Below are 23,426 nucleotides of genomic sequence, written 5' to 3'. Positions count from 1 at the left end.
CTGCTTCCTATGTACTATTGGATATATGAACATTCCACCAAAGACTCTGACAGTAGGCTCTGGCAGTAGAGTTTTGTTAAAGACTGTTCAGGAATTTCTGTTTAGGGCAAATTTATACCTGATTGTTCTCTGAGGGTTTTGTTTTCATTAGTGCTTAATATTTGAGGCTCGTGACCTTTTCTCTAGTTGCATCTTCTTTTTGCCTTTTTTTAATGTATGCTTAAAATTGCCTCTAGTAAAAATTGGTAAGTATGTTTTATGATTACTTGGGTGGTTTTTTGCTTCTATTATAACCTTTAGTGTTAATGTCATTCAGAAGGACGATTTTAAGTGATGAAGCCCAGCATGTTACCTCCTTTGAACATTATACTTTAGGCATAATTTTGACTGTATATTTACTTTTTCCCATTAATTCAGAGCTGGAAAAAATTATATTGACTGGTATTTCATGTTTGTTTGCGGACATTTTGCAGGAAGTTCTATGCTGTGTTCCTTTGAGTTTTGGATCACTGTTCTAGCTCTAAAACACTTGATTAACATTTTGTATTTGGTTATTTTATTGACTCGAATGAACCATGTTAAGTTGTTGTTTTCTGTATTGCATCACATTAAAAAGAAAAATTAAAAAAGCTTAGCTGTGAAACATTTCATTCTCTAGGAGATTGTAGTTGCTGTGTCTGCAAGGTGCCATAAAGCTAGTGCATCTACTGATGAAAAGTAATGTGCTTTGCTGTTTTTGAGGTGTGCTTACTAGTCTAATACTTTTTAGGAGACTGAGGTTTTTATGACAACCATAGGGATAATTGTGATATAATGTGTATACTTGCATTTTAGTTTGGTCAAATTTAACTTCGTATTAAGGAAACAATGCTCAAATTACATGTATGGACTCTTATCAGACAGTTAAAACTAATTATATGATTAAGAAGTATAAGCTTGTTAGCAATGAACTCTCCATTCTTTAAGTTTCTTCTTGGATAGTAGTATTGCTTAACAGACTTATTGTGGTGTTATGAATTTGATATAAACATGCTTTTTTTTTTTTTCCTACTAAACTCTGTGTTGGGCATTTAACTCAAAAGAGAAGTTCTCAAAAATTTAGGTGTATAGGGTAGCATATAGTGATAGCAGCTTTATAAAGGAAAGCTATCTCAAACTGATAAATGTAACTTTCATTCCTTGGCCAATATATTTTGCTGTTAAGTTGTATAATTGAGAATTAATGTGCTTTACCTTTCCTTTGACTAAAGGAAAGTAAGCTGCAGGTCTGTTTGTTACAGCCTTTTGTGACCTTTTTCATTCATGATCTTGTCACAGTATTCTCACAATAAAGTCAAGTCCCTGCTTTCCTCTCTTTAAGGCTGTTAAAGAAGCGGAATATGGATTTTTAATTTTTTCTTTTAATGGTATGTATTTGAATTAACTTTCTGTTCACCATCAGAAGTGAAAATTGAATTTTGTGTTGCAGTTTCTCAGGTCTTCAGCTCAATTAAGTTGAGAATTCTGTCTTCTCATTTAATCTACTTGGAAAGACCTCACTTCCTTTTTGAGCTGGCAAGCTGATGGCACATAGTATAATTTTCCTAGGATATTTACTGAAATGCAATAGATTTGTTAGATGTCATTTAGATGGCAACTTCTTTCTCCCTATGGCAGTCCTTTATATCTTGGCATATCTGTTTCTCTTGGCTGTTGGTGTATATCAACTTTCAGAATGTTAGCTGGAGATGGAAAGCAAAAGATACTTCTAAAGACGCTTCTACAGAGGAGAAGCAAAAGTTCAGACTTTTGTGAATAGTAGCGTGCTATATAGCAGGAACAGCTTAATCTGATAAAACCCGCTCCTCCCCCCCACCCCGCCAAATTTATAGCTTGAGGGACCAATGCCGTTGTGCAGATTCTGCCTACAGTTTTAACGGAGCTGAAAAAGGGCATAGAGCTTTAGATGCCAATATCAGAACAGAATTCCCAAAAGGAACCTGAGGCAACATATTCATGCTGGGAGAACTTGTTTTCTGTTTCTGTGACTTTTCACTCTTTCCTTTCCCAGGTAACATAGACTGGATACCCTCCTGAGACCACAGAAAGGTCTGTTCTCCTAGGGAAGACAAGTGCTCATGTGATCATCTTTGGTGGAACCAAAGAGAAGCTCTTAATATGTGGCATGTATGCTATTTTATATCAATAAAGATGGGACTTAGTGTTGAATAGTGACATTTTATTAATCTGTGCTAAATAATGAAGTTCTGTCAGCTCTTCAGAAGAGTCTCTTGACAACACTTCAAGATAAGCATTGTTTAAAGTATAGCTTGTAACTGTTCAGTGATCTTTGTTGTTTGAGATAGCAGGCTAATAAAAGTACCATAGCAGCAAAGTGTCAAGGCAGGCTATGTTGTCCTGTTTAAAGGTTGGTAATCATTCAGCTTTTCTTGAGGATCTTCAAATTCATTTTACAAGAACTTTAATGCACTGACACTGTTTACAGACCTCCTTGGAACTTAATATTGATTCAATTTCAAGTAGTAAGACAAACTTCCTAAAGTGGAACATACCTTTATTTAATATCGTAAACTGCTTCTGTGCAATAAAAGAAATCCATTCTCACCTTGCTCCTCAGCAGGCAATCTTAGTGCTTTTGCTGATGCATGTGCCTGATGAAGGAGAGAAAAGACCCGCTTTAAACACAATTTTAATTCTGAACTGACACGAGAGCTCGTGTCATGCCTTTGCCACAGTGGCATGCACTGTGTTTATATCTAAGTGCCCCTGTGGTAACTGTCAAGACTCTTTAAAGAGAATTTCATTATATCATTATATAGGCTGCAAGCTTAGTTTAGCAGCTTCTAAGACCCTACTTTCATCCCTTCACACTCAGAGCCAGAAATATGATAAAAGGAGAAATTCAAGGTAGGAAAGCACATAGGCAGCTAGTGGCAAATCAGATTGGAATTTAAGTTCGCACAAGTTTCTAACAGTGTGTCATCCAGGCTGTTTTGTATATCTTAAAATGGCAAAATTTGCTCTCCTCCCTTTATTTTAATTTTTCACACACAAATATTTTCCTTTTGGTCTTGCACTTAACTAACGCTTCGATTTTAAAGGCTGATGATCTCTCAGGAGGAAGAGCTTGAAGAAGGAACCATGTGTTTGGTTTAGTGATGTTAACTTCGGAATACCCATTGTGTATATACTCAAGTCCTATTACAGTCAGGTTTATATTGTTTATTTTATAGACAACTGTCTGCAAACATACCTCTAGCAAAACAGTTCTGAACTAGCTGTTTGTTTTCATCCTCTAAAGGCTATTTGCCCATACCCATGTGGCCATTTTTGTGAGTGGCTACTCTTTTTTGTTTCAGTTGTTTTACCTTACCCTTATCTGAAATATTCCCTCATTCCAACTAGTTCCATTATAACTCTAAGACTAATAGATAGTGGCATGCCTGTTCTTCTCAAGTAAAGTTTTTGTTCTATTTTTAAAGAGGCTGTTAGCTATTCTGTTTGTTAAAATAATAAACAAACATTTTAACTTTGTTACACACGTTGTTAACTGTTTTTCTGTAAAAGAGATGTGGGGACAAGGGTGTACTTGTATATACAACCAAATGCAAGAACTGTACTTAAGACTTACGTAATGTACTCTCCTGTTTGTAACATTGAGGAAGTCGAATTTGAGACGCTAAGGGAGATTTTTGTTGACCATGAGGGATTACGAACACCCCTGTATCTATACTATTCTCTGTTTTTCCTGCTCTGCAGCTTCCTCTAGTCAACGGCTACCATTTGATAGGATTTTATATGGAATGTGGTTAGTGTCAAGAGTATGCTGGGCAATCTGTGATGAGCAGAAAGACGGATGAGGACTTCATTCCCTACACTGCATTGACTAGGGAGGTAAGCATGAAATCCTGTCCTGCGTTCACAATTGCATCTCTGTTACCGTGTGTGGTTGAAACAGATGTATTCTTTAAACCCCTGGGGAAAGTGGCATTAATGTAAGGAATAGGAAAGAGTGTAGTTTAGTGGAGATTCTCCATTAGCCCCTAATAAAACTATTCGCACCAAGACAGTACTTTAGAATATGAGTACCTGCAAGGCCTTTCTGTAAAATTGCATCCCTCCTTAGAAAATGTTTCAGTGAGACTACTTAAGAGTTCCTATTTTAATGAACATAGTGGTATTCAGATAAAAAAAACAGTGTTGAAAAAGGTCTTAATACACTTGTTCAACCAAAGAGTTGCCTAGAGAGTTGCTTATTTGCATCTGGTTGATTGTGACTGAGGTAATATTTCTAAAGACGGCAGCAAATCTCATCATTCAAAAGAAATCTGCCAGGAATCCTATGGGGAAAGCAGCTGAATGGTGGCATTGCACAGCTCCTGCGCAAGCCTATTAACATTAGCCATACTTGATCATAAAACAACCCCTTCATGCTTCTGAGGAGGTAATGGGAAACATTAATGGCTTTTGGCTTTGAAATTTTTTTTATTCTTGCCATGTTAGTGGTTCATTTGTATATCTATACACACATATATTAGAACATAAAACAAAATTTGGAGCTCTGTATATTTATACATAGGATTCATCATGCTCGAATTCTTCCTATGCCATAAAATAGCTTGAAATTGGCACTAATGCAACTCATCCTAGGAGCTTAAAAAGACCAAAATAGCCTGGAGCTTCAACACAAGTAAGTTCAGTAAAAATTTAAAAAAAAAAAAAAAAAGTAAACCTCTTGTTTTGCCTTTTACAGAGAGGCTCTTTTTTTTTTTTTTAAATCTCAGGGTCATACAGTAATTCTGGCTTAAGACTTTCTAGTAGTTTGGCCAACAATTTGTATTGCTGCCCTAAGAATGATGTGTTGGGCTCTCTTGTTTTATGAAGAGGAAATGCCAGAACTGATAGAGCCCTAGAGAGTCAAGCTGCAAGTATCTTCTGTCAGTAATGGGAACAGCAAGAATAGGGATGGTTGCTACCCAAAGAAAGAAGAAGGATCAAGCGAAGTGCCTGTCTAACTCTGCCTCTCTTTCCCTATTCCAAGTCACGTGGAGAGGGTGAGAACACAGTTTAAGCAAGGGAATCAAGGAGACTGTTACTTCCGTTGCAGATGATAAGGGTGACTAGGAACGTGGAAGTGAATCTGCACAGATCCTATAAATGTAAATGACTTTTCAGAAATCCCTGTTTGTTTTCAGAAGTTAGCAGATCTGATCCCTTTAAAAGGAGGATGGAAATTGTTATTATCCATTTTTATATTATTCGTTTTGATGTGAGTTTTTAGCTCCTCCTAACAGGAAGAATAAAGATGATCTTAGGAAATAACTGTATTTCTCCTTTTCCCATCTTTTCTTTTTTGGAACCTGTGGATGCTTCTGAGCAGGCTCAGAGGTTCTTTAGAGTCAGAAAAACTTATGCAAGAAGTGACTTGTGGAGATCATATCTAATCCAACATCCTGCTCCGAGCAGAGCTGACTTCAAAGTTAGATCAAATTTCTCACTGCCTTTTGCATTTGAGTTTTTAATATCTCCAGTGGTGCTGACTATAGCGTCTCTGTTCAACTCTGTTTTAGCACTCTAACTGCTCTCATGGTGAATTTATTTTCTATGTGTTGAATTGGAATATTTCTTGCTGCAACTTATGACCATTGCCCTCTTGCCCTTTTGCTGTGCACCTCTGAGCTAGTTGCTTCATCATAGAAGACAATTAGATTGCTTAGACAACGTTTGACCTTGGTAAATTTATGCTGGCTGTTCCTAGTCACCTTCTTGTCCTTCATGTGCTCTGAAATAGCTTCCATGAGGATTTGCTCCATAATTTTCTGAGGTCTTGGATGATACTGACTGGCCTGTATTTCTTTGTGTCCTCCTTCTTGCCTTTTTGAAGATAGGCATAACATTTAGGCTACCTGCTGCGTCATTTTTTGTGTTCTATAAAATATGATATAAAACAAAATTAGGACTAATGATGCAGCCTCACTTAATTGAAGCTGAATTGCCTCTTTACTCTGCAAGTATCCCTACTGAAATCAGTAAAAATACAGCAATATTTAGGTGTTAGCAATTATAAAGATCAGTTTGTTTCATGTATTTTACCTTGTAATATGCAGGTAAGTTATAAATTTCACACACTCGCACACACACTTGTGTGCAAATATATTGAAAATAACTTGGTTTTATTTTTCCCTGACATAATGAGCCAAGTAATAAAGAACAAAAGGACTCTTATTTTTTATTATGTTAAGAAGTGGATAAATTTCAGCAACAATCTTTATTATGCTCTCTTGAACACAGGTTATCTACACAGATTGTTATAAAATTGCCGTTATCTTGGAACTGGAACATCTTGCTAATCAAAGCATGCTTCTGGCTAGGTGAGCTGCCCAACAGAGGGAAATAAGGTTTGCACTAAGGAAGTCGGGCTCCCTGAGAGCTCTGGAAAGCAGTGTTCTCATCCAAGGCAGATATGCCCCTCAGAACTGTCAGCAGGGTTGTACGCTTCCACATAGCTGAAGCTGGCCTGGTACAGCTGATCTATAGAGTTTTATATATAGGAAAGATTACTCATTGCTAAAATGAAAACAAACAAGAAGACTGTAGGAAAGTGGACCTCTTCTTCCTGACTGAGCTTGCACTGAGTGATTTAACTGCACTAGGGAACTGCTGTTCAGCAGTGTTCTCTTGGAAGCTTTTAGTATGCTGTGACCTTATTGCCATTTGTATTTTGGCAGTAATAAAATCTCTCTTGTTTTCTAACAGCATATGTAGTGTATAGTAATGTATTCTTTATTTGATGTGTTTACGGAGTCCTTACTAATGCATTGTTCTTTCCATACAAATAAAGCACATTGTTTGAGAGAGCTTACAGTCCACTTGCACTTTTTTGGTAGCTGCTTGATCACATCCTGTCGTGTATCATTTTGTATGTGACCCTTTATCCCCATAAAATAAATTAGGGGGAAAAACCTGAAAAATCGCTTTAAAAGTCAATCTCTTGCTTATCCTTAATTAGAGTGGGTCATGTATATCCACCCTGAACTTTTATCACAGTCCAATAACAGCCATGTTGTGTTCCTTATAGGTATTATTAAGGCTGGTAGGAATTCTGCTGAACCGTATCTCCAGGGAAAATACAAAGCAGCAAACTAAAAGTGTCATTGGATTGTCAAGAACCCTCACTGCAATAAAAGATCAATAAGAAGCAGCAGCAAATGGGGACTTTACTGTGAGTGGAATATAAAACACATACAGGCAAAATGCTTCTGTTTTTAGTCTCTCCATTAATAAGAGTAGAAGTCCCTATCAAGAAGCATTAGATTCTGTGCTGTGCCTGCCCAAACTGTCTGTTATTGGTAGCATCACAGCACAAAGAGGTTTAACCTGACTGTAATCTTAGATCTTCTTGAATATAATGTGCACCAATTAGGTAAAGGTCAGTAATGGGCAAAGTTCACTCAGTCCAAACTCAGGTAATAATTCTTATTCATTAAGCTAGATACATTTCACTGCCATATCTGGCTCTGTGAAGGTGAAAAGTGCTTCGTACACCTCACCCATATTATCCACTAGTGTCTCTATCGTTCATTCATCTGATGAAAAGAACTTGTACAGAATAGAAACTTTCATGCTTGCCACAGATCATATTTAGTCACAGAGGGTAGGTCAGTACTATCTTTGTATTTGTGCTACACCGTGTATTTTGGATATGTGGTAATAAGCTGTTTCAGTTTAACTATCCTAATGGTTTTTTTTCTAGCATAGCGAACAGACTTTCTCTCCTGCATCTTTTACACAAGCATATTTTTACTGCTTGGCCCTCATTTTGACTGTATATATTTTAACTGTGCACAGCAAAGTTTGTAATGCTGAGACAGAAGAATCAGTGAGTTTAGAAAGACTGTGTATGTATATATCTTATATATAAAATAATACTTTGTGTGTTTATATATATACACAATCTGTCTTTGGATTTGGAAATAATGTATAAAATACATATAATAATGTATATTATATAAAATATAATATATAAATGTATTAAATCTGTCTTTAGGTTTGAAAAGAATATATATTTATTTTTATATATACATATATATGTATATGTATTCTGTCTTCCCCATATTGACTTGTTCCTGTGGGTAGGAGAACACACATGACCACAAAGGTCATGTCACAGCACTGCTTATCAGGCTGTTCCGTACAATGCCCAGCAGAAGCTCAAGAAGATGTTACTGAAACTGAGAACTGCTAAAAGAAAAAAAGCAGACTCAACAAGTTAGGTTTCGCAGTAGTGTCCTTTAAAATTCAAGTGGGTTCTGCTATGGAAGATTATATTCTTACCCTTCCCATCACCTGCAAGTTCTGTGTTACAGGTTATGCGCTGCTGGAAAAGTTAAAAGGCAAAAGTTAAGCAACGAAAATTAAGAAAAGAGCTATTTTATTCTGTGCCTAACTGTGCTGATAAACTGATTTGACGAGGAAGATGCATATCTAAGGAAAGGTTCCCAATTCATGTGCTGAGCTTGAAAAACGAAATCAGCAGCTATTCTGCTGTTTGCAGGAAGCCTTTCCTTTTCTGTGCATGCTGTTAAGGTGAAGCAGGCAAGTCATTACTGTGTATGTAGATGGATAGATAGAGTAGTTGCCTATGAAACCGTGGCTCATTAATCTTTGCACCCTTTTTATGGACTGTTAGAGTATGTAGTGAGGTAAATGAATTGCAAGTTAACCAGCTGCAGCTGTGAAATGGAGACATGTTTAACTAGATTTGATTTGAGATATCAGAAATAGAGCCTTTAGAGGCAACCCAGTCAATGACTTCTATTATTAGTGAAGCTAAAGGGTAATTTTTTTTTAAATAATGCAATGTACTTTTTGAACTGTTGTGTGAAAATCTGGATTGAGCTCTCTAAGGTTCAACTAATTCAGAAATAAGCTAAGACAGCTTGGTATGTAGTAGCTGTATTCACGACTGAGTCTGTAACCACAACAGCAAGATACTTAGCAAAATTGAAAATAGAAATAATTGGACCACTTTCAGGCTTTTAAAAGTTCTCTGCAAAAAAGTAGAAATAGCAACTGTTTAAAATATTCCTGTCTTCCTAAAAACGATTTCAAGAGTCTTATTGTCAATGAAACATTATAGTTTTATTAAATATTCCATAGAATGCTGTGTGAGAAGGTTGGTTTTTATCTGATGCATTTTTTTCTCCTTAATCTGAGCTGTATGTATGCTACTGCAGCTTCAAAACATCTGGGTACAGCAATTTTTTTTCTTTTCTGCACCTGCAAGTGTAAGTACACACATAAACAAAAAAGAAATTAAATCTTTCACAGAGCCAGAGAGAGAGAGAAAAAAAACCAACCAGCCATGAAGCTCAGGGGAGCAGTATGACAAGTACTGAGCTGTAAACAAGCTTGAGAGGGATTTAATTCTTATGACAAGCGCCAGTGGTAGCGTCTCACATGGACTCAGCATATGCACACATTTCAGAGGAGGAATCACAGAGGACTTAATGCAAATATAAAAAAGCTCAGAGCACATCAGCCTATACTGTTCTAAAAATAGCCTCACAAATCAGGATGAGCTAGAGTAGTAATTATCTTGATTTTTCAGAATTTTGCCACTTATAAGAGGGTTTTTGGTTTATACACGTACTATAATTACAGTTTATAACATATAAATTGCAAGCTCTTTGGGGCTGGGATTGTGTCTCATATCTGTAGGACAGGTACAAGACCTCAGTGGATGGTGCTTCAGAGTGATAGTACAATATAAAGACTGAATCATAGCTGCTGTACTCAGTTTTAAAAGAGCTAATTTTAGGTCAGAGGCTTTTTTTTGTTATTTGTTAAGAAAGGAGGACTGAGATGTAATTTGGCATCCAAATTAAATTTTAAAAGCCTCTAATGCACGCTTATTCCCTAATTACAGTCGTGTCCTTTCTCTCTCAAATATGATCGTAACTGCCTTGTTTCTCTAGCAGCATTCTGAAAGTACATACTGCAAACCTTACCCTGCAGCCTGTACTCAGGCAAATTTCCCCATGGCAGTTGCTGAGTTAGTGCTGCAAGATGTAGCCAGGTTTCGCATAACCTTCAGGCAGGTTTGAGGAGAGTGTATGCTCCCTGAGCTCCAACCACTACACAGGTTCGACTCATTTACGAAAGCAGAGCGCGGTGCTTTGTTCATGTTAGATCTTCAATAGAATCCAGCAGCTTCCTTTTTTGCTTTCCTCAGCCTGCAATAAAATAGTTTAAATTTACTAGCAAGGGTTAACAATTCCTAGAGGTATGGTTTTGGATTGTCTGCAGGCTCAGACAAATGCCACTGTGTTGGTTTATAGTTAGCTTTGTGACTATAAAAGCTAAAAAGCATTCTAATAGTAGTTTAGATTTCATAGCAGAAGGAGGCAGTCTCTAAGAAAAGAGATTACCTTTGTTGAACTATTACAAATTGATTCCTAAATCACAAACAACGCTAACACTGAAAGATATAAATTGTGTGCCTGATGAAAAGTATTTAACTGCTATTTCCTATTTTAAAGGATTCTGCTCATCACCAGCTATTCCATGAGTGCGACAGGAAGTTTTTGCAGGTCTTGGACCCAATCCTTTCTTGTTTACCTAGATGACTGATAACTGGAAGGACATGTTTTTCACTATAAAGTTCTATTATGTTTTAAATATATTGATCTTTAAATACAGTTTTATGATGCTGATATTTCTGTTTTTAAATATAAAATAGTTTTGTTTTTAAACGTAGAATAGTTTTCATGGGGCTGTGCAAATTGGATGTGCAAGTTATCCTAGCATAAATACCCAGTCTCTTAACTTAAATATTTCTGGTTATGTGTTTTGGACATCCCATGCACCTCAAATGATTGAAAATGTCCTTGTACTTCTAGTTGGCATGAATAACCTTCAAATTAACAATTTACAGACTTGGCTTTACCAGCAGAGAGCTGTAGTTTCCCACCATTAACATGGAAGATGCTGCTCTTTCTCTGATCTCTCACAAGCAGTTTTCTTCTGTTTTAAAAAAAAAATTTTATTCTGATTTTTTTTTTTCTGTCAGTTTTCTTTTTAAGAACAAGTAAATAATAGTGAAGCTGTGAAGTTAGTATTCTAATGGTTTGTAAAACTACAAATAAGCCGAACTTCTTCTAGGGATCTGTAATTCCTTGTTCTACCGATCGGTATTACCTGGATAGATGAAAGTATGGAAGAAGAGCAGAATATCAGAATCAATTTCTACCAGGTGACTAGAAAGAAAAATTTTCATCTACTTTTCTGTTAACACCAAGATGCAGAGAGAAGAGCAGATAGTTCAAACCTAGAGTTTCTATCTAGTATGTGTAGAAGCTTCAGCAATCAAATCTAAATAAGGATCTAAACATTGAAGCATGTTGAACAAGCATGCTTGTCCAAGCATCCCTGAATCTTAAAATCCAGATCCCAATGTTGTAGTTTGGATCCTGTAGTTTTATTTTCGTTTCGAATTTTGAGTGTAGTGCTGGATACTGCAGAAAGCCTTGCAGCTATTTGCCTATAGCTGTGGGATGTTAAAGAGCTCTTGTGTGTGAAGAAAAGACAGCCTTTTCCACCCTCAGAGTAATCATTTTGGCAGATCAAGATGTAATATCTGATTTAACAAAACAAGTTACTGTGTCTCCATTTATACTGGAATCTTTAAAAGGGAATATTGTGCCTCTCTATGGAAATTTTTTTTTTTTGTAATAAGATAAATCTGGTTTCTCTGAAGAGCTTCTAGAGGAAGTGCAACATGATTTGTAAGGACCTAAAGGGTTCTGCAATAAAGTAGCCTGAACCATTACTTTGCATACTTTATGGATTCCTGATTTTAAAATACCATTGATACTCCCCATCAAGAGAAGGTCTAGGGTGACAGTAAGTATCTTGTACTCATTCTTAGAGTTATAATGGATTCTGGTAGTTAAGGGGTTTTGTCTTGTGCAAGTAGACTGAAAATAGAGAAGGGTTGATTGGTTGTTTATGGGCTCTTCCGTAAGCCTACAGTACCTTCTGACTTGGAATAGGTAATCCACAGTGTTGTTTAATCACCGCTTTGTAAGCATCTCTGCCCATCGTTATTTTTGTGTATTACAGCTGTTCATGGAACATATTAAATCAGCTACAGCTCTGTGTTATGGGCTTCTGTTGCTTTTTTATTTTTAATTTCTTCTATTTTGTTAATATTTCCAGTATTTGATCTTTTCTTTGTGCAATAGCAGTGTGGAAGAATGGTACTGTGAGAACACTGGATATTGTGGAAGGCAGTAGAACTGCTCATGTTTATTGTGCTGGGATTAAAATCTGTTGTAGGATAAAATTGTATATAGACAATAAACAAGGTTGTGATAGGCTGCTGTGCCTTTGGGATTTGTGGTAGTTTTCATATTTTTATATACCTGCTGATGCCCAGGTATGGACTTAAGGATTCTTGATATCAATCTTGCCCTTCTTTTGCGGGCATGAGAGGGAACGAAAAAGACGCTGCTCACCTTAAGCTTAGCCTTAAAGTAAAGACTGGTTATGTGAACACAATTATTTGAGATCCAAACCCTTAGGCCAATCGAAAGGGAACTATATATTACACTATACTGTAATGTCCCTATACTATAGGGGGAGCCTGAGACAGACAAGTAACACATGCATATATGATTGGTGTTTTATACTATTTCTGTAGAGCATGTTTTGCTTAATTTTGTAACTTTATTGACCTGAAGTAGTTGTGTGTGTTTCTCAAAGGTAGAAGACTGGATTCAGAAGAAGAGTTACTAAGGTGAGAGAGAACTTATTCTACACTTTCTCATTCTTGAGTGCCTTGTAGCTGGAACTGTGTGCGCTCAGCTCTCTTCTGCACCCTCCCTTTCACCTCTTTAGTAGCCAGGGTGGCCAGTGAAGGAGGAGAGCCTCTCTGAGCCCCTCTACTGTAAATGCCACTGTTTTTTTCCTAATCATCGTAGTGGAAAGGCTGATGTTTCACAGTAGCGGGGAGAATTTCTATACACAAAGCACACAACAGATTCTAAAAGAGGGTCTCCCATTTTTTTGTGATGAACAGAAGAGTTGATTGAACTTTGATGTTACCTACTTTACTGTTGAACCTAGCTGACTGTCCTAGCATTGTGACTAAAAGCAAGTCCAGAACAAGCTGCCAAGCTTCTTCAGATAGCTTTTAATGTAAATCTAGCTTGTACTGCATTTAACAGTGTAAGACTGTAAGTCTGTTCTTTTAGTCTTCTGGTTGCATATGTTGTTCTGTACATTCAGGAAATTTTAAAATACTACGTCTTACTCAGCGTCTACAAAAGAGATATTTCTCAGGAAAAGACAGAAACTCATTTGGTATGATGAAGACGACATTCACCAGAACATAAAATTATCTTTAACGCATTGGCTGAGTTTAAACCTAGCTCCATTAATTTCAACCCTCTATGGATGCGCAGGCTGAACATCAGTAACCCGCAAGATTTGTACTCTTCTAATTCCCACTTGGGTATTTTAATGCTGACAGCTGTTAAAATTCTCGAATTGGAGCTTCACATCCATATTCCCTTCCTCACAGACACCTGTAATGGGACTCATCTGTTTTCTTTGTTATTCCCTCTGCTCATTTAAATGTAATGTGCATTTCTCGTCACACCCCTGGATTAACTTTTATATAAATTACTAAAACACACAGATACACGCACACACGTTTATCCCAGAAGAATAAAGCATGCAGTTCTTCTCTTGAATATGAAGTGGCCAAAGAAAAATGCAGTACTATTATCTCCATGCCTTCCTTTAAAACGGAAGAAAAATTGTATTATGTGGCCGGGAAGGTGGGGCCTTTTGAACCTTGTCCTTCTGTTTTCATCTTCATTCTCCCCTCATAAATGAACAATGCTCAAGAAGAGAAGAAACTCATTCTGTTTATACTTCTGGATGTTTTACTGCCAGTCATAGAACCACCCCCTCTCCTCCCTTCACCTTCCCACTCTCTTACTATTTGTGTTAGGTAGAATCGTGGCTTTGCTGATTTTTTTCCTGGGAGGAATTAGCCGTATCTTATATGGGACTGCATGATACTGCTTCAAGGTTTATTCATTTCCAAGAGCCTCCCTCTGTAAATGTGATAGCAGGAACGGGAGGTGCTTCTAAACCTCATGTTTGATTGAGATTCCTATTGAATCAGTCCCGCCTGCCTTGGTATGGCTGCAGTGCGGTCAGTCCGTGGTGCCAGCCTCATACTTGCACCTGAGTTAACCAAAGATGGCATGGGTACAGTGGTTGGGTAAAGCTGAGGCAGGGCGGCTGACCAGTCTGAGACCGAGCCCGAAGAGGAAGCTGTTAAAGCTATACTAAGTTTTCTGCTTGCACAACTATACTCCTAGCAATACCCCACTCAGCCCATCTGTAGCTGTGTTGGGGTGTCTCCACTGCACTGTGTTGCTAACAGGAATCACAGGATAGACATAGCTCACAAATTAACTGTATGAGATTAGCAGAGATGTGGTCATTAAGAATCTAATCTGCAGAAGATGCATGCTACATTGTTAGTCAAATTAAATTTTTGTAGGAAGTCGGGCTTGTATGTATTTTATTTAATTCCCTTCCTCAGTAAGCAGGGAGCAAAAGAATAACTTAATCCAAATGAGTCAGTGTTAGCTACCTCTCTACAAATACTCTTCCAATACTAACAGCGTTGCCTGCTTAGCTGAAAGAGAAAAGATATAAAATATTCCTTTTGACCAAAATCAGTTCTAGTCTGCCCTGACCCTTTTGATTTTAGCTACCTAGGGAACTAGAAATAACATCCTACTATTTTAACGGTGCAGCTTCAGCCTTTTAGCTCCAACCCTTCTTGTTATTGTTTAGTTCCACTACAGCTGCATGTAGAAGTCCAACCTAGATTTAGCCCAACCGAGATAGTTGATACTTGCTATACCTACCTAAGAAAAAAATCCTATAAAAGTTTGTACTGGGAGGTTGGAGAAAGGAAGGACTTTAATGGATTAAAAAGTAAAATCATGAAGAATAAGCCTCTTTCTAAAATTCATCCTCAAAGAAAATCAGATGAAGCAGAAACTGAATAGTACTTTTAGCAGATATAAAAACAAAGTAATTCCTTAATATCCGTTCCAATGTTTTAATTTACAAGGCCTTTTCCAACCATTTAAGCAGGGCTTAATATTCAAAATACACAGAGATAAGTGGCAGTCAGATAGGAAAAAGATTTCTTGTTGAACAGTACTGATAAGTTGTGTTACCAAAAACTTCCTACAACATAATTTGTTTAAAGAATGAAAGTACATTTTGAGTCTGGTTTTATTTTGGATAGTGTGAAACTCCACAGACCTATCATATTTGCATATTTAATTAGGAAATTTTTATGACATGTCTTAGAAAGCCTTTTTGTGTCATACCTTAAAAGCAAGAGGAAAAGAATGACCAGTATCTAATCATAAAAATGTTTGCTGTCATTTAACAGATAGTACAAAAGCAGGCTAGTACAAAGATGTTACCTGTGCATCAAGCATAAAGAATATGTTGTCTTGTTACAACATGTCAAAATGTGCTTTAAATGTATATAAGATGTACAAAGAAGGGTAAAACAGCTACTAATACCTTCATTACTGTCTGTCACAAAATGACAGTCCTACCAGTAAATGAATGAGCTAGAACTAATAAATGGGTGGCTTATACAAAATTGGTTTTACAGTGATTTCTAAACATAGAAGATACAGTTTAAGTCTTCAAATTTCAATGCAGACATTTTGGCAATAGCAGCATGAATCTGTTAGGTGTCAAAAACGTTTTACTCTTTATATCCCATGTTTAGGGTTTTGGAGTGGTATTTTTAGTTTTAAATATCTTTGTGAAAATATTAGTGCGTTCTGACCAAAATAATGCCTGTTTAAAAATTGTCTAGCAACTAGCATTATTCTAGACTGTAGAATTCAACCTACTAATTACACTTTTAACAAGTACGGTATTTGGGATTTTGACCTTTCAAAATTAATGGACCTCTTTGTCTTGCTTGAGGCATATCAGAACTTACTACCATGAACGAAACGCTGACCCAACCATTGGTTCCAGGACATGATTCTGGTGCCTCAGCATAATATTTTTGAAGCTCTTTCCAATAACAAATTACAGTTTTAATGATGGTTCTGCTAACATATGGTAAATGGAAAACATTCTTTGTAGATTAAGCAACATAGTTTCTGTTAAGAATTTGCTATTCTTTAGTCCTTACAGAGCTTTAACCACATAAGTGTTCATTTGATATACTTTCTGTTGAATTATTTAACACCTTCCTCTTTTCTGGGTTAAGCTGTTATCTGCACTAGAAATACTATTGCTAATCAGGGTATCTAATCTTAAATTACATATACTGCTGTTGTTATTTTAAATCTGTACACAGTGTTTTACTTGAGAAGCCATGAAAGCAGACTGCATTTTTGATAAATTAATTAATGGATGTTTACATAACAGACAATTATTAAGTGCTAGCCAAAACTGACAATATTTAAACAAAAGAAATTGGCAAAGATGAAGAAGCTCATCAAAATATCTGTTGAGGGGCAGTAGTTTTTAAAAAGCATATTTCTGATTTTTAACAGCCTAATTATTTATGGATTTGAAAGTACAGCTAGCCTGCTGTTGATGTCTGCCTGAGCTTCACATTCTTGATCATGCATCTGATCCTGCAGTTAGCATAGGTTTTTGAGAGAATCCCCGCTTCTGTACGTAGCGCAAGATTAGCAGTGATTGAAAGCGTGATGACTCTGGTAATATGAATACCTATCCATAGTATCCCTCAAAAATAAGTCTCATTTTGCTGCACACACAAAAAATTTTTGTTTAATGGTTAAGGACTGAAGCCTGAGACATGGAGGAAGGGGTGGGGGAAAGGTGACAGTTTATTTTAAAAAGCATATTCCAACCTTTGCTTAATTTATGCCTCTTTTTATACCTCTTAAATTAGCTAAATTTCAGTGGATTTGTTTGTATGCACTTGTTCAAAGCAAGGCCAGTTATCGAGTAAATATGAGTGGACGCTTTCAGCTTGAATTCTGGCGCCATCATCTGCTGACAAGATATAATTCCACACAGGCAGACTGGGATCCTAAAACAGCTAAGATTACATCATTTGTGTTGCTTATTTCACATCTAACTTCAGACAAAGCACAGATTTTACAGGGAGGAAAAATAGACTGTGAATTCTAAAATAGCATCTATGAAGTTAACAGTATGTAGCTACCTTATGTCAAAAGCTTCAAGCGCTCCTGCAATTTTACAACAAGAGCGCATGCTGTAATTGTTGTTCTGTTTGGAAAGTTCTGTTGGGTTTTATATTGGTAAAATGTTTGCCTGACCTGCATTGTACACAACTGTTTGAAAGTAGTTAACACTGACTTAATTCTTCCGTTCTAGGAAATGGAGCTAAAACCGCCACTGACTTCCTCCCTGGGAATCATCTCTCCCCCCAGGGTTCTCTGTTCTCTCAAACGCTTGCATCTGCAGCAAGAGGTATGCTTTTCTAGAAGTATATATTTTAATTCAACAGGTCATTGAGAGACAAGAAGATTTAATGTGAGTCTTACTTTTTGGTGATAGATGCATAAACAGTATCAGATTTTTCAAGCTCTGAGGCATGGTAGTAATAGGGTTCCTTTCCACATAGTCAGTTGGTTATCACTAGGTGATAAACTTTTCTTCGTTCATGGCCTCAGTCTCAGCCTCAGTTTAATAATTTGATGTTCTGTGCGGGAAATGCCAATTGATGTTTATCAGAATACAGGAAAAGAAGTAATATGAGAGTGCTGGAGAGATGTCTGGGGAAAAGAATCACACTTATCACAACAAAGAATAATACTTAGTTAGGCCTCAGAAGCAACTAAGTGCCTGAAGTTGGTGTGTGGAAGTCATCTATCCAAAGGTATCTGCATCTAAGTTAAACCTTTTCCCTTAATAGCCAGGGAAGAGAAATGCTCACAGCATCAGTGCCCACTTAAAACTGGAGGCATACCATTGGCAGCAACAGGACCTCAGACACACTCAGTTAGAGATGTTAACAATACAGTGGTCTGAACTTTGGTAAGACGAATCCCAGATGATGTATGCATACTGCTACCAGATTTCTGCTGCAGAGAAAGAAACTTCAGGGTGAATATAAATAGTTTGCTTCTCACCCACAAAAGGCTGTCATCTGAAAAGGAATTATTTAAACATAAAATCCCAAACGTCTGAAATGCATGCTGGAAGCTGGCCCAGCTTTGAGCAGAGGGTCAGACCAGATGACCTCCAGAGGTCCCTTCCAGCCTACAATTCTGCATTTCTGTTGCTGGAATTAAAGCAAGTACATAGTGATGGTCATGTGGCCTTTCAGGGGTAAGAATCAAAGGGAAAGGTTTCTCTTGTAACGTCTGCAGAATTCCTGTGTGTTGTAGGTGATCATTAGCAGCCGGACAGATGCATAGCATTTGTAACTCAACAAACAGATCTGTGCTGCGCGGTAAGCTGCTCAAGTGAACTGAAAACTTGTCACTGATTTTTTTGCACTCTCTTAATCTTCCTGTTTATTCTGTGCTTCATTAAAGTCAATCTCTACTGGACAGACTGTCACTCAGGCTAGGCCTGTCCTGCTGTCTGCACTCCCTGGGGAGTGCCCTTCATCCTGATAAATGGTCTATTAGGAGAGCACGTGTCAGAGAGAAACACTCCTTGAAGCTAAATAGATTAGTCTCTTCCCTCTGAACAATCTCAGTGGAACGAGGAAAGCGTGATCATTAAAGCGGATTTGGAATGAGAAGACACTTTTTCCTCAAGACAGGAAATTGCTGTTAGTTTAGAATGATACCGATTAGTTCTAGTAAACGTATAAAGGGAAAATTCTCAGAATTAAGCACTCACCACCAGCATGTATGCGGTGTGATAGCCCAGAGGCTACTGAACTTTCTCACAGTGCCCACTTGGGAGTTGAGTAGAGACAGCCTTTCTCAGTGGAGGTTTTGCTGTAACTACAGCAATTGCTAGCATGGAACAGCAGTGTTAGAAAAGTGTTTAATATTATTGTAATGCAGTTCAGCAGCTGCAGCTTATGTTAGTGGAAACAGTGTAATGACCAACAAACCTCCTGCAAGGGGTGAGAATTTCTAGTTGCTGCATCCTGTCCCCCCAGCTAGGATGTTTTAAGTTATTGCTGCCCTGTCCTTGACCCTCTGGGCTGACCACATGAGCAACATCACCAAAAAAATAAAAGCCCTTATGAATGGAAAGCCTGCCCTTGAAACCTGATGTGTAATAGATACATTTACAAGTGTGAAGTATCGCATTTCCACAGGCCTCTGATTCTTCCCCTGGTGCTGCCCTTTCCCCGGCGCAGGGATCCCCATGCGTTGCCCGCCGCCCCGTGGAGCGGCGAGGGAAGAGGACCTGGGCTCACGCTCTCTTGCTTCTTTGCCTAGCTGGGGAAGTGCTAGGGAGAGGAGGACGAGCTCAGTTGTCCTCCTCTGAGGTTAGCAGATCGTTTAGCAGAGGTGGTTCTGTTCTCCCAGAGCCACTCCGGGAAAGCCTGGGCGAGGGAAGGAGGAAGGAGAAGTCCAGGACCAGCAACGAGGCTCCCGAGGCTGCTCCCTGCCGCCAGCAACCCCAGTGCTGCAGCCTTGCACAGAAAAACGAGCAGGCCCTCGGGACTCGCGGTGGAGAAGTGTATTGGTAAGGTTTTAGATCCAGGACGTTTGAAGCTGAGCAGCAGGTATTATTCCTAGGGATTATATTTGTGTGTATACTGAGTGTAGCTGCAGTGAACTCAAGGGATGGCTGGTAGTGGTGAGGATCCCATCCCTACAGATACAGGCCCTGAGACTCCTATTATTTAAACAGAGATTTAGCCAAACCCCAGAATCTAGAGTGCTGCAGGCCTTACAAACCTCATTCATAAGATCCTAGGAGCAAAATTGTGGCTGAGGGGGGAGGTTTACTCTGTGTTTTCTGAGATGTGTAAAGTTTGGCTCCCTCTAGCACCTTGCCTAATTTTTTTTTCTCTCTCCCTATGAGACTGCTGTTCCTTTAGGCCATGCATTTCCTTCTCTCGTGCTTTCTTCTGTCCTACTAGCACTCAGTGGGTTGGCCAGCTTGTTGAGAGGCTTGACTTTGGCAGCGCTGCAAACCCAGTCCTCCCAGGTGGGTATGGGCAAAGTGCACAACACTCCAATGTCCCTTTTTACTGAAACTCTCTCCTTTCCCTTTATGGACTTCTCAAAATATTGTCTGTGGCAGCTGCTTAAAAACAAAGCACATACATATTTATTTTTTCCTTCAGTGTGATTGTTCTTCCCTTTCTCTGTATTACCGAGTGGGGATGGAGGCTAGCAATATATTTAACCCAATTCACAGAGCTTTTCCTCACAGCTGCTTGTGTCCTCAGCAGCCTTTTTTTGTTAGCAGCAAACCAGCCTTCATTTCCCTGGTCTTTGGAGGTGATCAGCTGTCCCGCTAGCAGCGTGTGAGGTATTGCGAGTGTGCCAGCGGGGTTTGCGAAGAGGAGGGAGAGAGGAGATCGTAGTATTACTTCTGTGCTTGCTACTTGCAGGAACTCATGTGCAGAAGCTCCACAACAAACTTTTCCTCCTGCAGACCCAGTCCTGCAGAGAAGCAGCTCGAGTCTCTGTCAGCACCAAGGAGGGTGGCAGAAGCCACAAGGTCCTCGCTGGTAGTATTTGCACCAAAAGGGGAAAATGGTGCCGGAAGACTGTCTGGTGTGAGCAGTGGCAATGGCCTAAGGAGAGGATAGCAGAAGATTATGTTGACAAATACTAATTTTAAATGAATTAAGGATAAATTCACATTTTCTGGTAGAATGTTTTCATGGAAGAGGAAAAGAAATTGAATTACCAAAAAAGTAATAAACAGCAAATTCAATGTCACTTTTAATGAAAGACTAAGCAAATGATAAATGTTAGGCTTTTTTATAATAGTAATAAAAAAGCAACAAGTATAATAACAATATGCATGTTGTAAACTCATGTAATCACATGACATTATTGTTCCTAAACAGCTTCTTGGTTTTTACAGCAGCAACATATGCTCTGTCTGCCTGGGAAGATTTGGTAGACAGTGGCTGCAATGATGGTACAAAAGTTGAAAGAGGTAATGCAAGAGAAAGGGAATTCTAGAAGACTGTGTTCAGCTCTCTCTTTTGTTATTGTTTATTTAAATGCAAATTTTTCAGCCAAAAAAGGACTCCCCAAAAATCTGATAAATATTCAGTAGCCTTGACGGATTCGTGAATGTGAAGCTCAAGTTATAGAAACCTTGAGTCGTTTCCTGGAAGTTGTCCAGGAAAGCAGGATATTTTTGATATTTTAAAGGTAAAGGAAGATCAGAGGACAGCAAACTATTAAAATGAACCAAGGTTTAGAAGACATTTTAGCATCTCGTAAGCCCGAGCTTCAAAACTCATCCTTTAAAAATAAACTCTGTGGAAAAAAATATCCTTTTACTTTATGTATTTCCTTTTGTTATCTTCAGGCAGATGTAAGCAGTACTGAATTTGGACAGCTACAATTAGTGTTGCCTTCTGCTTTGAGATCTGTGAATGCAAAGTGCCTGTGAAGGCATGGTATGTTATTGTTAGAAAAGTGATTGTTATGAAACCTGGGACCTGGTCATCATGCACAACTGTAGGGATGAGCATGGTATTTGCAAATATCATTATGTTATGAATGCACAATTTCAAATTCTGGCTTATATCAAGGGAAGTAACCCTTACTGGGCTGAGATCATCCCCCAGGACTGGACACGGCCTGATGCAAATAGGGGCAAAAGCTCATTTTGCCTTTCTGTCCTTTGGTAAATCAGTGCTTGTACAGTGTGGCCCTTGCTCTCTGGGCAAAACACATGCTCCAGGTGACTCGCATGTGAATGGAATCAAATCTTCCCACAGCTCTATATCGTCCTCATAATTTTATCCACTTGTGTTGATCTTGAAGAGGGTATGAGGCTCAACTGTTTCACTGTAACAATGTTATGGTATATTATAAATATGTTAATTCTTTAATTTTTATTAAGGTTAAAACTTACTTGACCTATTTTAAAAATGTCACTGTTTCCAGGGTATCAACAACAACAAATACTACCTGAAAGACGCCTACAAAAAAGCTTTGATACATTTTTTTGAAAGCATCACGAATGTTATGTTATTTCATGACTTTGTTTAAGGATCTTAATTATTGCAACTAACTACACTTAGAATATTACCAACTAGAAAGGATTCAAAACTTTAAGTGAAACTTATATAGCATAGAAAACAATTCACAGGAAACGTCATTTGGCTGTAGCTAGAGATGACCAAAGATGTGCAGTTGGGTATTTTTTTGTATATTGGTATTTTTCTTCTTGTTTTTTTTAATGTTTCTACCATATATCATGATGAGTTCATGACAAGGGATTTACCTTTACAGTATGACATGAATAAGGTAAATTTTTTTAAAATATCCCTTCCTTGTAAACTCTGCCTATTTATTGCTGAATTATAAATTCTTAGCAAGTTTATTTAGGAAAGGAAATGTTACAGGTCTGGTTTTTCCCCCCCCCCCTGTTTTTACTCAGATCAACTTAAATTATAGGTTCAAATTAGGTTCAATTCTGAGACTAAATATAGCCTAGTAGAGTCTATATACTACCTTAACAGTCATTTAGCACTGACTAGGACTGGTTAGAAAATAAGAATTCTGTTCAGGGAAGGATTTATGCCATTTTGTGCCATTCAACAACTTTTTGAGACACACACAAATTCACTATCGGATTCAGTCCAGGACATGGAAAGTGGATCTTTTGCATCTAAGATTGCTGGATATGTGGGACTATTTGAGATCACATGTAATTTAATATTATTGGAATAATGCTGTTTCTGTTTTGTTTTTTTCCTGCTTACTGTTGGGAATAAGCTGCTGTGAAGCCCCTTAACTCCATCCTATAAGAGAGAAGCTTGAGGCATCCAGAAGAGGACTTGTGCAGGGGCGACTCGCTTCCTAAACCTGGGGTCTGGGCTGAGCTGGGCGCTGTTCACTTCCCAGGCATGCGCAGAGCAACAGGGTGCTTTCCTGTGACTCGCTAAGCCAGCTTGGGAACCAAATAAGGCAGGCATTTGCTTGGCAAGCTGGCTGGAAGGCAAAGAAAATCAGAGGGGTTTTTTGTGCATCATATTTTGAAATAGTGAAATTCCTAAGAAAAGTCTTTCCTCTTTCTTCCTCCCCAAAAATATAAACTTAGAGTCCTCCAGGTAACTGGCACATTACATAACAAGTAGGTAGGAATGAATTGTTCCTTTGATGTCGATTTTAAAAAGGAGAAATATTTAGAAAGTAAAGTGAATCTTGATATCTAGATAAGAGTTTTAAGAGTCTAGATAAATA

General features: G+C 38.0%; 1 long non-coding RNA gene across 1 annotated transcript; it reads left to right on the top strand.

Annotated features, from left to right (window-relative positions):
• The first annotated feature begins 1,462 nt into the window (after positions 1-1,462).
• LOC138068853 (uncharacterized) lies at positions 1,463-23,353 on the top strand. The gene is made up of 5 exons (XR_011143665.1): positions 1,463-2,166; positions 3,760-3,894; positions 12,766-12,799; positions 17,443-17,538; positions 19,566-23,353. It is a non-coding gene; the product is annotated as an uncharacterized lncRNA (long non-coding RNA).
• The last annotated feature ends 73 nt before the right edge of the window (positions 23,354-23,426 follow it).

Source organism: Struthio camelus, chromosome 12 (assembly GCF_040807025.1).
Source record: "Struthio camelus isolate bStrCam1 chromosome 12, bStrCam1.hap1, whole genome shotgun sequence".
In the NCBI taxonomy this organism is placed as follows: Eukaryota; Metazoa; Chordata; class Aves; order Struthioniformes; family Struthionidae; genus Struthio; species Struthio camelus.
Note: the sequence above shows the minus strand (reverse complement) of the source record. Positions and strands in the feature narration are given on the sequence as shown.